This window comes from Tachysurus vachellii, chromosome 1, assembly GCF_030014155.1.
Source record: "Tachysurus vachellii isolate PV-2020 chromosome 1, HZAU_Pvac_v1, whole genome shotgun sequence".
Lineage (NCBI taxonomy): Eukaryota > Metazoa > Chordata > Actinopteri > Siluriformes > Bagridae > Tachysurus > Tachysurus vachellii.
Window position 1 is genome coordinate 40,108,811 of NC_083460.1, and position 15,000 is coordinate 40,123,810.

Sequence of the window (15,000 nt, forward strand, 5' to 3'; positions counted from 1 at the left end):
CACACACACACACACACACTCTAGAAAGCCTTCAGGAGTGTGTAAAGCCTGTAGAGAGACTGGAGCAGTGGCTAATGAGCGATGACTGTTTTATTATCCCACATAATCCAAGAGAAAAATCTCGGCAATATATAGAATTTTTAAAAAATCTTTTTTTCCTTCCTCCTCCGAACCCTTTCCAGCCTTCCGGCTGTGTTGTTTATGAAAGGAGAGAGAAAAAAAAAAGAAAGAAAGACCAAAGCTTTATTTTGCATCTTGAAATCTGTATGCAGATGAGTTTTAATCTTTGCGTGAGTGTTGCCATTGAGAACAACAACGTACTGTTTTTCAGCCCATTAGCGAGAAAGTGGAAGATCTATTGCACAGCAGCCGAGAGAAGTTTAATACATAAAACTGCAGGAGTTGCTTTCTCTGTCTTGCTGCTCTCATCCATCACTCGTACAGATAATAGATGCTCGTATCATGGAGGAGAAATGTGCTAGCTCACTGATACACTGAGAGATCAGCTCGACAACGCCACACACACACACACACACACACACACACACACACACACACACACACACAGAGCCGAGCTTTTGGAAAATCCTGACTCCTTTGTGACTGGGTTTGTGTTTGTGTGTGAGTGTGTGTGTGTGTGTGTGTGTGTGTGTGTGTGTGTGTGTGTGTGTGTGAAGGTTGTGACTTCAAGGTGCACATCGACATTTCTAAACAGCGTGACAACTGAAATAAAAACATTAACCATCTGGCAATAAATGAGCGAAGCATTCCCAGATAATTTAGCGAGCAGCAGGGAGGTTTTTCTTCTCTATTGATCCCGTTCCATTCTTCCCTCATTTGCATCAGAGCTCTTGGCAATGTTTCCTTCCTTGATGCAGCTTGGTAATTTCAGTAAATTACTCGGTGATCTTACACATTCGCAGCGCTGCAAGCACACACTCCTGTCTCCATATGTGAGTTTCTGCACGTTCCAGGGTTGGAAACGTTCACAGAGTTGATTGATTATTGTTTGGAGGCAAAAGCTAAACGATAATGGCTTCTGCAAATCACCGTGTTTATCTTGTTTTTATCCTGAATTTATTTATTTATCCTGCTTATCTTTCTGGCTGCTCATGACCTTTCTGTCTCTCTGGAGATTTAAAGTAACAAACAATTAAACATCTCTGGGCGCTGGGATCTGATTCACTGATTTCCTTCTGAAACAGGAAGCGATGGCGAGGGCGTGTTGATTAATTTACAAAACAGCCAATAGCTGTTTGGGGTACATCACGATACACCCTCGTCTGATCTAAACACATCTGAGCTATAAATATGAAGCAGAGTTGATGAGGAGTCTGAGAGTTGTTTGAGTTCAGGTCTGTGGAGGATTTCTGGCCATCACGACTGATGTAAAACCCTCAACAGTCATAAACTCTGAACACTTCTACAACAGCATTTATTCGAGCTGCTTCTGTAGAGAAAGACACGGCCTGGGGGCGGAGCTTGTACATACTAGAGAGTGTTTAATTGGACAAAGACAGGATGAGTGCAGAATGAGTCAGCTAGTTTCTGTGATAATTAAACTAAACTGTGTGTATATTTATGTTTATACTAACAATAAGTTAAATAACTCTTTTTTTGTTGTTGTTCCATTAAATATAATTAAAAATATATTTGCTCAAGCTCGGGATCGTGCTAAAGCCTCCGAATCTCTGCATCGTATCAAATTCTCCTCCCCAGACAGCCGATAAAACCCAGCAATGCCTAAAAAGCCGATTCTCCATCAAATTACTCCTCCTTTGGCTCGATTTCAAGAAAGCGAAGCAGAAAGAAACCCCTCTGTGTTGCAGTTTGATGAAATTAGCGAGCTGCCGCTGCAGTATTGCGAGCCGAAACAGCCGCCTTTTGTTCCTTTGGATGAAGATTAAATAAAAAATTCTTATATGAAAATTGCTTCCTCACTGAGACGCTGCCTGTAAACGATTTCGCAAACCGCGAGCTTTTTTGGATTTTATGCCGATTATGATTTCAGTTATCCGTGATATTATTTAGCTCGTCAAAGATAACGAGGTTTATGTCTGTAAAAGCAAAGAAGCTTTTATACGGGAAGAAAATGGTCATGAAACATCGAGGTGTGCTGTAACGATAGAACAAGTCAAGAGTCCAAAATTAAAAGGACAAAAAAAAAAAAAGCAGGATTTTATCCAGAAACAGATCAAAGTGAAAGAAGGTAAAGAAGACTGTTTGAAAGGTAAACAAGATAATAAAGAATGTGTGTGTGTGTGTGTGTGTGTGTGTGTGTGTGTGTGTGGTGTGTACTGTATCTTGTTATCTTGTTAGAGAGTTTACAGATGACTGAGGTTACGGCTGCGTTTCAATCCGCTCCCTTGTTCACCAGTCAGGTCACTGATCAGGGAGTCAGACATTTTAAGGGCTCAAGACATCACAATCACACAATCTTTGTAGTGCACTGGAACTAAAAACTCCATAAAAAACCCACAATTCACCACAAAAACCGACTCACTATGTTCTCTTACTGGAAATGACTTCATGTAGAATCCTAAGTACCTTGATAGTGTTGTTGTAGGTCTCTAATGATTCATTATTTAAGCATAACGGATGTTAACTTTACTTGACGTTCTGTATACAGATTGTTTGAGTCTATTGACTTTTAAGTGTTTATTGATTTAAAAAAATCCAAGATCCTGCTGGGAATAACGACCGAGACGCTGTGATTAAACTAACAAAATATATATATCTTGTCTTTTTTTGGGGTTTTTTAGTGACCGATGAGGAAAACGAGTCCTCAGTGTCCCAGTGTGCAGTGTGTTGATTGAGACGCAGCCTAAGAGTTACAGTCAGATTTCAGTGTAGTGTTAATTATCTACACTGATGATTGTCTATGGGAGGTCCTCACATGGTGTGTGTGTGTGTGTGTGTGTGTGTGTGTGTGCTGTCTGTCATTGCTTGCCCCCGTGTTTGTCTCTTGTCCATCGCTGTCTCACTCTCTGCATTATCACATGCTGTTAATCTGCAGTGCGGCTCTGATCTCCCTCCAGAGAAATTCCTCCTCACTGCTTCACTCTCCTCCTTCTCTCTATCATCCTACAGCACATTCGTTTCCATCCATCCATCCATCCATCCATCCATCCATCCCGAACAGAATATGATCATTACTACATATTATCTCCTGCTTCACTCTGGAGAAAACTGTGTGTGTTATTCAGTAACTCTGTTAATGTCACCATGCTGAAGTTGATTGTTTTCCTACTACAGCACGTGCTGAAGTCTTTCTGAAGTCTTCCTCACTTTAACCAGCAATGAGAATGATTTTATTTTTTAACTGTTTATAGTTACATTTAATACTTAGTAAAGCGAGTGACTTCCTGTTGTTTCTTCTGTTCTCTCAGCTATAAACAGTTTCCTCACCAGACTCTCTTTATTGTCTCTCCTCAAGTTTATAAGACAAAGTAGAAGTGTAAACTCGTCTGTCCTGAAGATGTGGAGAACTTCCAGCTTCACCCCTAACTGGTACACAGAGCTGGAGACTGAAACTCATCATTAGATGTTAATGTTGATGATGTTAAAGTTGTTGTTGTTGATATTGATGTTGTTGTTGTATTTATGTTGTTGATGTTGTTTTTGTTGTTGATTATGTTAGTGATGTTTTTTGTTGTTGTTTTTTATGTTGTTTTGATTTTGATGATGTTATTGATGTTGCCGATGATGCCGATGATGTTGTTGTTGTTGCTGTTGATGTTGTTGTTGTTTTTATGTTGTTGATGTTGATGATGTTGTTTTTATGTTGTTGATATTGTTGATGATGTTGATGTTGTTTTGATGTTGATGTTGCTGATGTTATTGGTGATGCTGAATATGTTGTTGTTGCTGTTGATGTTTTTATGTTGATGATGTTGTTGTTGATGTTTTTATGTTGTTGTTGATGTTGTTTTTATGTTGATGGTGATGTTTTTATGTTGATGATGTTGAGGTTGATGTTTTTATGATGATAATGTTGTTGGTGTTGTTTTTATGTCGATGGTGATGTTTTTATGTTGATGGTTTTGTTGTTTTTATGTTGATGGTGATGTTTTTATGTTGTTGATGTTGATTTTGTTGTTGTTGATGTTGATTTTGTTGTTGTTGATGTTGTTGATGATGATGTTTTCATGTTGTTGTTGATGTTGTTTCTATGTTGTTGATGTTGTTTCTATGTTGATGGTGATGTTTTTATGTTGATGATGTTGAGGTTGATGTTTTTATGTTGATGATGTTGTTGGTGTTGTTTTTATGATGATGATGTTGAGGTTGATGTTTTTATGTTGATGGTGATGTTTTTATGTTGATGATGTTGAGGTTGATGTTTTTATGATGATGATGTTGAGGTTGATGTTTTTATGTTGTTGGTGTTGTTTTTATGTTGATGGTGATGTTTTTATGTTGATTATATTGATGTTTTTATGTTGTTTATGTTGATGTTTTTATGTTGTTGATGTTGATTTTGTTGTTGTTGGTGTTGTTTTTATGTTGACAGTGATGTTTTTATGTTGATGATGTTGTTGGTGTTGTTTTTATGTTGATGGTTCTGTTTTTATGTTGATGATGTTGAGGTTGTTGTTTTTATGTTGATGATGTTGAGGTTGATGTTTTTATGTTGATGGTGATGTTTTTATGTTGATGATGCTGAGGTTGATGTTTTTATGTTGATGGTGATGTTTTTATGTTGATGATGTTGAGGTTGTTGTTTTTATGTTGATGATGTTGAGGTTGTTGTTTTTATGTTGATGATGTTGAGGTTGATGTTTTTATGTTGATGATGTTGAGGTTGTTGTTTTTATGTTGATGATGTTGAGTTTGTTGTTTTTATGTTGATGATGTTGAGGTTGATGTTTTTATGTTGATGATGTTGAGGTTGATGTTTTTATGTTGATGGTGATGTTTTTATGTTGATGATGTTGAGGTTGATGTTTTTATGTTGATGATGTTGAGGTTGATGTTTTTATGTTGATGGTGATGTTTTTATGTTGATGATGTTGAGGTTGATGTTTTTATGTTGATGATGTTGAGTTTGATGTTTTTATGTTGATGGTGTTGTTTTTATGTTGATGGTGATGTTTTTATGTTGATGATGTTGAGGTTGATGTTTTTATGTTGATGGTGATGTTTTTATGTTGATGATGTTGAGGTTGATGTTTTTATGTTGATGATGTTGAGTTTGATGTTTTTATGTTGATGGTGTTGTTTTTATGTTGATGGTGATGTTTTTATGTTGATGATGTTGAGGTTGATGTTTTTATGTTGATGGTGATGTTTTTATGTTGATTATATTGATGTTTTTATGTTGTTTATGTTGATGTTTTTTATGTTGTTGATGTTGATTTTGTTGTTGTTGGTGTTGTTTTTATGTTGATGGTTCTGTTTTTATGTTGTTGATGTTTTTATGTTGATGGTGATGTTTTTATGTTGATGTTGAGGTTGTTGTTTTTATGTTGTTGATGTTGTTGATGTTGTTTTTATGTTGATGATGTTGTTGATATTTTTATGTATGTTTTTATGCTGTTGCTGTTGATGATGTTGATGATGATGTTGCTGATGATGATGTTTTTGTTGTTGCTTTTATTGCTGCTGCTGATGTTGTTGTTGTTGTTGCTGCTGCTAATGTTGGTGTTGTTATTGTGTGAACTTCTTCCTTTTCTGTAAGGCAGGTTTTATAGGATTTTTAAAATCTCCTTCCTTTGGCAATTTCCCAGTGTTTTCCCAACAGGTCGTCCGGCATTTGTCTCATTCAGGAGATGAGTGATGATGCGCTGCAGCTGTGACAGATGAGGAGGACACGGCCTTGTTCACTCCAGTTGTACCAGACCAGAAAACTTCTAGCATCAGCAGTAGCAAAGTCAGCGTAAAGCTCTGATGATCCATCACTCCTGCTGGAGTTCATCACCTACTCACCACTTCACATGCAATCTAATGTCTACAGTCACCATTTAAAGCACGAGTGCAGCGTCCAGTCCAGCTTTTCAGGAACAGGAAGAGGTTTGAGGGTCTCAAAATAAAACAAAACAAAAACACAAAATGATTCTATTAAATATTTTATTAGCAGTTAATAACGTCCACATTCTACTAGCAGGAGAGGAAGGTTTACTGTCACGGCACACAAACACTACACCCATAAACTACACACAAACACTACACACAAACACTACACACAAACTGCACACACAAACTACACACAAATAATATACACAAACACTACACACACAAACACTGCACACAAACACTAAACACAAACTACACACAAACACTACACACAAACACTACACACACAAACTACACACAAACACTACACACACAAATGACACACAAACACTACACACAAACTACACACAAACACTACACACACAAACTACACACAAACACTACACACACAAACGACACACAAATACTACACACACAAACACTACACACAAACTACACACAAACACTTTGCACAAACACTACAAACACAAACACTACACACAAACACTACACACAAACACTACACACAAACACTACAAACACAAACACTACAAACACAAACACTACACACAAACACAAACACTACAAACACAAACACTACACACACAAATACTTCACACAAACACTACACACAAACACTTTGCACAAACACTACAAACACAAACACTACACACACAAACACTACACACACAAACACTTCGCATACAAACACAAAGAGTCACACACACATACACCACACACTGAGTCACACAAAAACACTACACAGAGTCTCACACAAACACCACACAAAAAGAGTCACTGATGTTAAAAATTCTATAATGTTTAAATAAAGATGAAAATGTAAAGGATTTACACACGTAGTGCATGTGTTTTTATTTTCAAAACAAGATTCATAAAAAGAGACAAGAAGAGATCTCAGAGAAGACGCCATGAAGCTGAGCAGCTGGAAGTGCTGGGGTTTGATCTCACAATCTTCTGATCAGATCATTCATTCATTCATTCATTCTCTACCGCTTATCCGAACTACCTCGGGTCACGGGGAGCCTGTGCCTATCTCAGGCATCATCGGGCATCAAGGCAGGATACACCCTGGACGGAGTGCCAACCCATCACAGGGCACACACACACTCTCATTCACTCACGCAATCACACACTAGGGACAATTTTCCAGAGATGCCAATCAACCTACCATGCATGTCTTTGGACCGGGGGAGGAAACCGGAGTACCCGGAGGAAACCCCCGAGGCACAGGGAGAACATGCAAACTCCACACACACAAGGTGGAGGCGGGAATCGAACCCCGACCCTGGAGGTGTGAGGCGAACGTGCTAACCACTAAGCCACCGTGCCCCCCTCTGATCAGATCAACAGCTTACAATTTTCAGCGCTGGAAGAGCCACCACTCAGTCTTTAGAGTCACACATCTGTTCATGTAAATTCATATAAATTTAGTGAGAGATATTTTCCTTTAGTCCTTTGGGACATCAGCTCACTGGTTGGAATTAAACAGATGTAAATCAGGTGTAAAGACTTGTGACATCAGAAACTGAGTCACTGCATGAAGGTCAGGAGAAATGCTGAAGAGATACAAACTCTGATGTAGAATTAGCTTTAGTCTTTTTTGTATCAGGCACAAATCTTGCAGTCTAATCAATTAATTAAATGAAGCACCAACAATGTTCTTTTTTTTTTTTGTTTGTTTGTTTTTTTGTTATGGTATAATGTCAGAGCTCTAAATATCAGAACAGATTATTACAGATTGCTCCTATTTATCTATTTATTTATTGATTTATTGATTGATTGATGGGGGCACGGTGGCTTAGTGGTTAGCACGTTCGCCTCACACCTCCAGGGTCGGGGTTCGATTCCCGCCTCCACCTTGTGTGTGTGGAGTTTGCATGTTCTCCCCGTGCCTCAGGGGTTTCCTCCGGGTACTCCGGTTTCCTCCCCCGGTCCAAAGACATGCATGGTAGGTTGATTGGCATCTCTGGAAAATTGTCCCTAGTGTGTGATTGTGTGAGTGAATGAGTGTGTGTGTGTGTGCCCTGCGATGGGTTGGCACTCCGTCCAGGGTGTATCCTGCCTTGGTGCCCAATGACGCCTGAGATAGGCACAGGCTCCCCGTGACCCGAGGTAGTTCAGATAAGCGGTAGAAGATGAATGAATGAATGAATGAATGAATGATTGATTGATTGAAGTTTTTATGATTTGGAAATTGTTAAAAAAAATTTCAATTAAGCAAATATTCAAGGCTGTGAACACTGACTTTCGTTGTGTAAAATATTTCTTTTCTTTATTTCCTTTTTTTCCCTCAGATTGTAATGTGGTCTCAGACATCTGCATTGCTTCATCCATCGGTGATTTAATAGGCTGTTTAATACTGGAGCAGTGTTATGTCATTATTGTGTTTTTAGAGATCATCTAAAAAATGTAGGTCTATAATTTATTGTTATTTTTATTAGTAGTAGTATTTATTATTATTATTATTATTATTATTATTATTATTATTATTATATTTTCTTAGTAGTAGTAGTAGTAGTAGTATTTATTATTATTATTATTTTCTATTATTTTTTTTATTTTATTATTATCATCATTTATTATTATTCTTATATTTATTAATAATATTGTATTTTATTCTAATAATTCTTATTGTATTTTATTATAATATTTAGTATTGTATTTTATTCTAATCATTCTTATTGTATTTTATTATTATTATTATTATTATTATTATTATATTTTCTTAGTAGTAGTAGTAGTAGTAGTAGTATTTATTATTATTATTATTTTCTATTATTTTTTTTATTTTATTATTATCATCATTTATTATTATTCTTATATTTATTAATAATATTGTATTTTATTCTAATAATTCTTATTGTATTTTATTATAATATTTAGTATTGTATTTTATTCTAATCATTCTTATTGTATTTTATTATTATTATTATTATTATTATTATTATTATTATTATTATTATTATATTTTCTTAGTAGTAGTAGTAGTAGTAGTATTTATTATTATTATTATTTTCTATTATTTTTTTTATTTTATTATTATCATCATCATTTATTATTATTCTTATATTTATTAATAATATTGTATTTTATTCTAATAATTCTTATTGTATTTTATTATAATATTTAGTATTGTATTTTATTCTAATAATTCTTATTGTATTATTATTATTATTATTATTATTATTATTATTATTATTATTATTATTATTATTATTATAAGAAGGATCTGGCTAACATGGTGATGGGGGTTTGTTATTTGCTATCACGCAGTACATGTGACAGACGGTAGAAACTCCAGAGCAGAAGGTTTTTTTTTCCTAGTGCGCTGTTTTCTCGGAATATTACGGTACAGCGAGGAGCCGCTGTGTGAGGACGCGCAGCTCGGAGCTTCAGTCCAGTCCAGTGTGTGTGCGTGTGTGTGTGTTCCTGACATCTAAGCTGTGTGTGTGCGCGTGTGTGTGTGTTTATTCACCTGCGCGGTGTGAGGATTACTGAAGCAGCCTGAAACACACCTTTACACCTGAGATACATCGCCTTCCTTTCTGTCTCGGACCGACTCCGTGTTTCCTTTGGTTTTATCGGAGCGTCACCGCAGCGCATCTCCACACCTTCATCATCATCATCATCATCATCATCATCATCTTCAAGGTAAGAAAATCAAAATACGTTCGCGTGTGTGTGTGTGTGTGTGTGTGTGTGTGTGTGTGTGTGTGTGTGTGTGTGTGTGTGTGTGTTATAGCTTTATGCATATGCAGGTCATAACCTCTTCATTAAGCGCTGACGCGTTTTTACGCATGAACAAGACTGAAGGCTGAACATAAAGCTGAGCCTGAACACGAGCCACAAGAGCTCTGCTCTTAGCCACATCGGTGTGATTTTCTGTTCGACGTCATCAAGCCAGGGACAGATAGCTTTAAACCCCTGACAGATAGCTTTAAACCCCTGACAGGTAGCTTTAAACCCCTGACAGGTAGCTTTAAACCCCGGACAGGTAGCTTTAAACCCCGGACAGGTAGCTTTAAACCCCGGACAGGTAGCTTTAAACCCCGGACAGGTAGCTTTAAACCCCTGACAGATAGCTTTAAACCCCGGACAGGTAGCTTTAAACCCCGGACAGGTAGCTTTAAACCCCTGACAGGTAGCTTTAAACCCCTGACAGGTAGCTTTAAACCCCTGACAGGTAGCTTTATACCCCTGACAGGTAGCTTTAAACCCCGGACAGGTAGCTTTAAACCCCGGACAGGTAGCTTTAAACCCCTGACAGATAGCTTTAAACCCCTGACAGGTAGCTTTAAACCCCTGACAGGTAGCTTTAAACCCCGGACAGGTAGCTTTAAACCCCGGACAGGTAGCTTTAAACCCCTGACAGGTAGCTTTAAACCCCTGACAGGTAGCTTTAAACCCCTGACAGGTAGCTTTAAACCCCTGACAGGTAGCTTTATACCCCTGACAGGTAGCTTTAAACCAAGGACAGATAGCTTTAAACCCCTGACAGGTAGCTTTAAACCCCGGACAGGTAGCTTTAAACCCCGGACAGGTAGCTTTAAACCCCGGACAGGTAGCTTTAAACCCCGGACAGGTAGCTTTAAACCCCTGACAGGTAGCTTTAAACCCCAGACAGGTAGCTTTAAACCCCTGACAGGTAGCTTTAAACCCCGGACAGGTAGCTTTAAACCCCTGACAGGTAGCTTTAAACCCCTGACAGGTAGCTTTAAACCCCTGACAGGTAGCTTTAAACCCCTGACAGGTAGCTTTAAACCCCGGACAGGTAGCTTTAAACCCCTGACAGGTAGCTTTAAACCCAGGACAGATAGCTTTAAACCCCTGACAGGTAGCTTTAAACCCCGGACAGGTAGCTTTAAACCCCTGACAGGTAGCTTTAAACCCCTGACAGGTAGCTTTATACCCCTGACAGGTAGCTTTAAACCCAGGACAGATAGCTTTAAACCCCTGACAGGTAGCTTTAAACCCCTGACAGGTAGCTTTAAACCCCTGACAGGTAGCTTTATACCCCTGACAGGTAGCTTTAAACCCCGGACAGGTAGCTTTAAACCAAGGACAGATAGCTTTAAACCCCTGACAGGTAGCTTTAAACCCCGGACAGGTAGCTTTAAACCCCGGACAGGTAGCTTTAAACCCCGGACAGGTAGCTTTAAACCCCGGACAGGTAGCTTTAAACCCCTGACAGGTAGCTTTAAACCCCTGACAGGTAGCTTTAAACCCCGGACAGGTAGCTTTAAACCCCGGACAGGTAGCTTTAAACCCCTGACAGGTAGCTTTAAACCCCTGACAGGTAGCTTTAAACCCCTGACAGGTAGCTTTATACCCCTGACAGGTAGCTTTAAACCCCTGACAGGTAGCTTTAAACCCCTGACAGGTAGCTTTAAACCCAGGACAGATAGCTTTAAACCCCTGACAGATAGCTTTAAACCCCGGACAGGTAGCTTTAAACCCCTGACAGGTAGCTTTAAACCCCTGACAGGTAGCTTTAAGCTTTAAGCTCCCTGTCTGACACGTCATAACGATGTATGACGTCACGATGCTACCAAATGCACAAACAAACGCACACACATTTCTCTAGATGATGTAACGATTCCCTGTGTTTTTGTTGGTTATTAAGATGTTTATTTTCTGTTCTTATTATGTCATGCGTTTGCCGTTCAATGAGGAAGAGATTCTTCTGAAACCCAGAACGTAACACTCTTATGTGAAAATATGTTGACGTGTTTGGTCACGTGTTAAATATAAAAAACATTGATTATGGTTCTTAAACTATTGAATAAAAGAACAGTGATTTGATTATATGCAAATGAGCAAACACTGAATGACTTCCTGCCTCATTTACATATTCGAATGCATTTCATTTCAACAGAAATCTGCTATGAGGAGCAAAAGTAAAACATAAGTGTATTAAGGTGTGGTAGCAGGCTTTACGTTCACGTCTGCCCTTTTCACCTCAACCATCCTGAGCTTCGTGTCAGTGATGTGAAAACATCTATCAGTGTCTAATAAACGACAGGATGAGAAACAGTCTGCTTTTGTCTGTCTGTAAACAGCTTCGTTAAGTGGCTAATAAACATGGCTAAGGGTTTTTCTTTGTCACTTACTGTACAACAAAGCCTTGTGTAATATAACAATAACACACACGAGACGGAGGAAGGAGAAGTGAACGTCCGAGTCTGGTTCCTCAGGGAGATGGAGAGCGTCACATGAAAGGTTGTGCACTTATTTATCATCTGTTTTGCCTCTTTATTTAATCATACTGCACATCTTAGCAGGATTTTTTGGCTAGCTCTTGATGTCCAGGGTGAAGAGCGCTGTGGGGGGAAAAAAGGAAAACAACAACAACAAAGAACAACAAAACCCTAAATTTGTGAATCCTCCATCACTCTTTTTTCCCCATCACTCACTGCCAGGTGTAATGGTATGAAACTCTCACTCTTTTCGGTTCGTTCTGACTGTCGATCAAAGCATCCTCTGATCCTCTGTCTTACAGTCAGTGTGATGGACTCTCTCTCTTTCTCTCTCTCTCTCTCTCTCTCTCTCTCTCTCTCACTGTCTCTCTCTCTCTCTCTCTCTCTCTCTCTCTCTCTCTCTCTCTCTCTCTCTCTCTCTCTCACTGTCTCTCTCTCTCTCACTGTCTCTCTCTCACTGTCTCTCTCTCTCACTGTCTCTCTCTCTCTCTCTCTCTCTCTCTCTCTCTCTCTCTCTCTCTCTCACTGTCTCTCTCTCTCTCTCTGTCTCTCTCTCTCTCTCACTGTCTCTCTCTCACTGTCTCTCTCTCTCACTGTCTCTCTCTCTCTCTCTCTCTCTCTCTCTCTCTCTCTCTCTCTCACTGTCTCTCTCTCTCTCTCTCTCTCTCTCTCTCTCTCACTCTCTCTCTCTCTCTCTCTCTCTCTCTCTCTCTCTCTCTCTCTCTCTCTGTCTCTCTCTCTCTCTCACTGTCTCTCTCTCACTGTCTCTCTCTCTCACTGTCTCTCTCTCTCTCTCTCTCTCTCTCTCTCTCTCTCTCACTGTCTCTCTCTCTCTCTCTCTCTCACTCTCTCTCTCTCTCTCCCTCTCTCTCTCTCTGTCTGTCTTTCACTGTCTCTCTTCCGTCTCTGAATTGATTGAGGTCAAAAACACATGTCTGCTTGATAGGAGGAATAAAGGGAACAAATGAACAAACAATGCTGTGTCCATTCACAGTAAAAAAAAAAGGAAGACCTAAATGTGCAGCATGTGTGTGTGTGTGTGTAGTGTGTATGTAACGTGTGTGTGTGTAGTGTGTAATTATTAAGGGAATAATTGAGACATGGCTGAAGCACGTCGTCTGCACAGGGAGGAGAATGAATATAGTTTAGTGACAGCTTTTAGACGTGCTCACTCGTGCAGGCGTGCAAGACTGTAGGCATGCACAGGAAGATGGAAGTGTGCTTAATGAGAGTGAGACAGGAGAGAGTGAGACAGTGAGACAATGAGACGGTGTGAGGGAAGGGCGAAGGAAGCTAGACGAATTAGTCATCAAAATGTTTTATTTTATTTCCTGCAATTATGCGTCTGACTGCATTGTCTTTTTTTAATCCGGTCTGTCCTGCTTTGATTCATAGGTATAAAATGATTAACTGTGTGTGTGTGTGTGTGTGTGTGTGTGTGTGTGTGTGTGTGTGTGTGTGTCTGTCAGAACAGCCGAGTGTGGTGTGGGAATAAAGCTGGAGCTGCTTAGCTGGCTCGTTCTGAGAAAGATACATAAGAAAGACAAAAGAGAGAGAGAGAGAGAGAGAGAGAGAGAGAGAGAGAGAGATGAACGGTCTGTAATTTGCACCCGTGACTGAATGCTACATTCCACCTCCGTAAATTACAGACTGGTTTGCCGATATGGCGTCTAGCAAACCTGAGTGAGTTTATCCAGAACTCTGAGTGTCTGTCTGTCTGTCTGTTTCTGTCTCTGTCCATCTGTCTGTCTCTCTGCTCTTTTTATTACTTTCTCTGTGTCTCTGTCTTTGACTCTCTATATCTTTGTTTTTGGATGTCTGTCTCTCTGTGCCTCATTCTCTTTCTTTCTGTATCTGTCTTTCTGTATCTGTCTCTCTCTTCCTCTGTATACTAATATAGCTCTCTCTCTCTCTCTCTCTCTCTCTCTCTCTCTCTCTCTCTCTCTCTCTCTCTCTCTCTCTCTGTCCCATCTGTGTGTCTGACTTTTGACTTCTACCTCATTTCCTCCTTCCGCTTTTGTTTTGATAACATAAATATAACACGTCAGTAACTTCACCCGTCTTTTGATGTGTAGGTCACAAGACGATCCTAACATCAGCACTTAGTACGCACCATACACCATACACTGTGCACCCTGACACACACACTCACACACACACACACACTCACACTCACACACACACACACATACAGTTCTAATACATCCAGCTCCCTATACTGCTCCATGTCAGCTCTGTGTGGTAAGTGTGTGCTGTTGTATTGACTGAAGCCAACTGATTTTCATGATGTGTGTGTGTGTGTGTGTGTGTTTATCAGAATGCACAGTGCACGGTGTGTCCTCATGTCTTGCCTCTGCAGTAGTGAGTTATTTTCTCTCCTCCAGCGAAGTGTATCAGAAATTGTATTAGGAAATTTAGGAAATGATTTGGGAATCATACAAGGAAGTATTTCAGAAAGTACATCAGCGTATCAGGTTTATCATCAAGAAGTGTATGTGGAAGATTACTGGAAAGTTTATAGAGCTGTCTATCAGGAACTACAGTATAGGTGGATTTATACTGGAAAGTTTATCCGGAAGTGAAGAGTTTTAGGAAATATGTGTCAGGAAATTTACCAGGAACTGAATCAAGAAGTGAATCAGAATGTGTTTGATCCGAATACCGAGAATTCTACTGGGAGGTGTATTGAGAAATATATTTAGTAGTTTATTGAGAAGGTTATTGGGAAGTATTTTAGGAAATCTGTAGAGAAGTGCATTGGGAAGTGTATCGGAACGGAAACCAAGCT

General features: G+C 39.2%; 2 protein-coding genes across 2 annotated transcripts in view; one reads left to right on the forward strand and one right to left on the reverse strand.

Moving 5' to 3' along the window:
* The window catches only part of tmppe (transmembrane protein with metallophosphoesterase domain), a 298,028-nt gene that overhangs the window by 32,531 nt on the left and 250,497 nt on the right, over window positions 1-15,000 (reverse strand). The gene's annotated exons all lie outside the window — the stretch shown is intronic.
* Window positions 9,384-15,000, forward strand: part of dok4 (docking protein 4) — a 45,060-nt gene continuing 39,443 nt past the window's right edge. The window contains exon 1 of the mRNA XM_060864244.1: window positions 9,384-9,666. The gene's annotated coding sequence lies outside the window, so the exon portion shown is untranslated. The remainder of the gene's footprint in view (window positions 9,667-15,000) is intronic.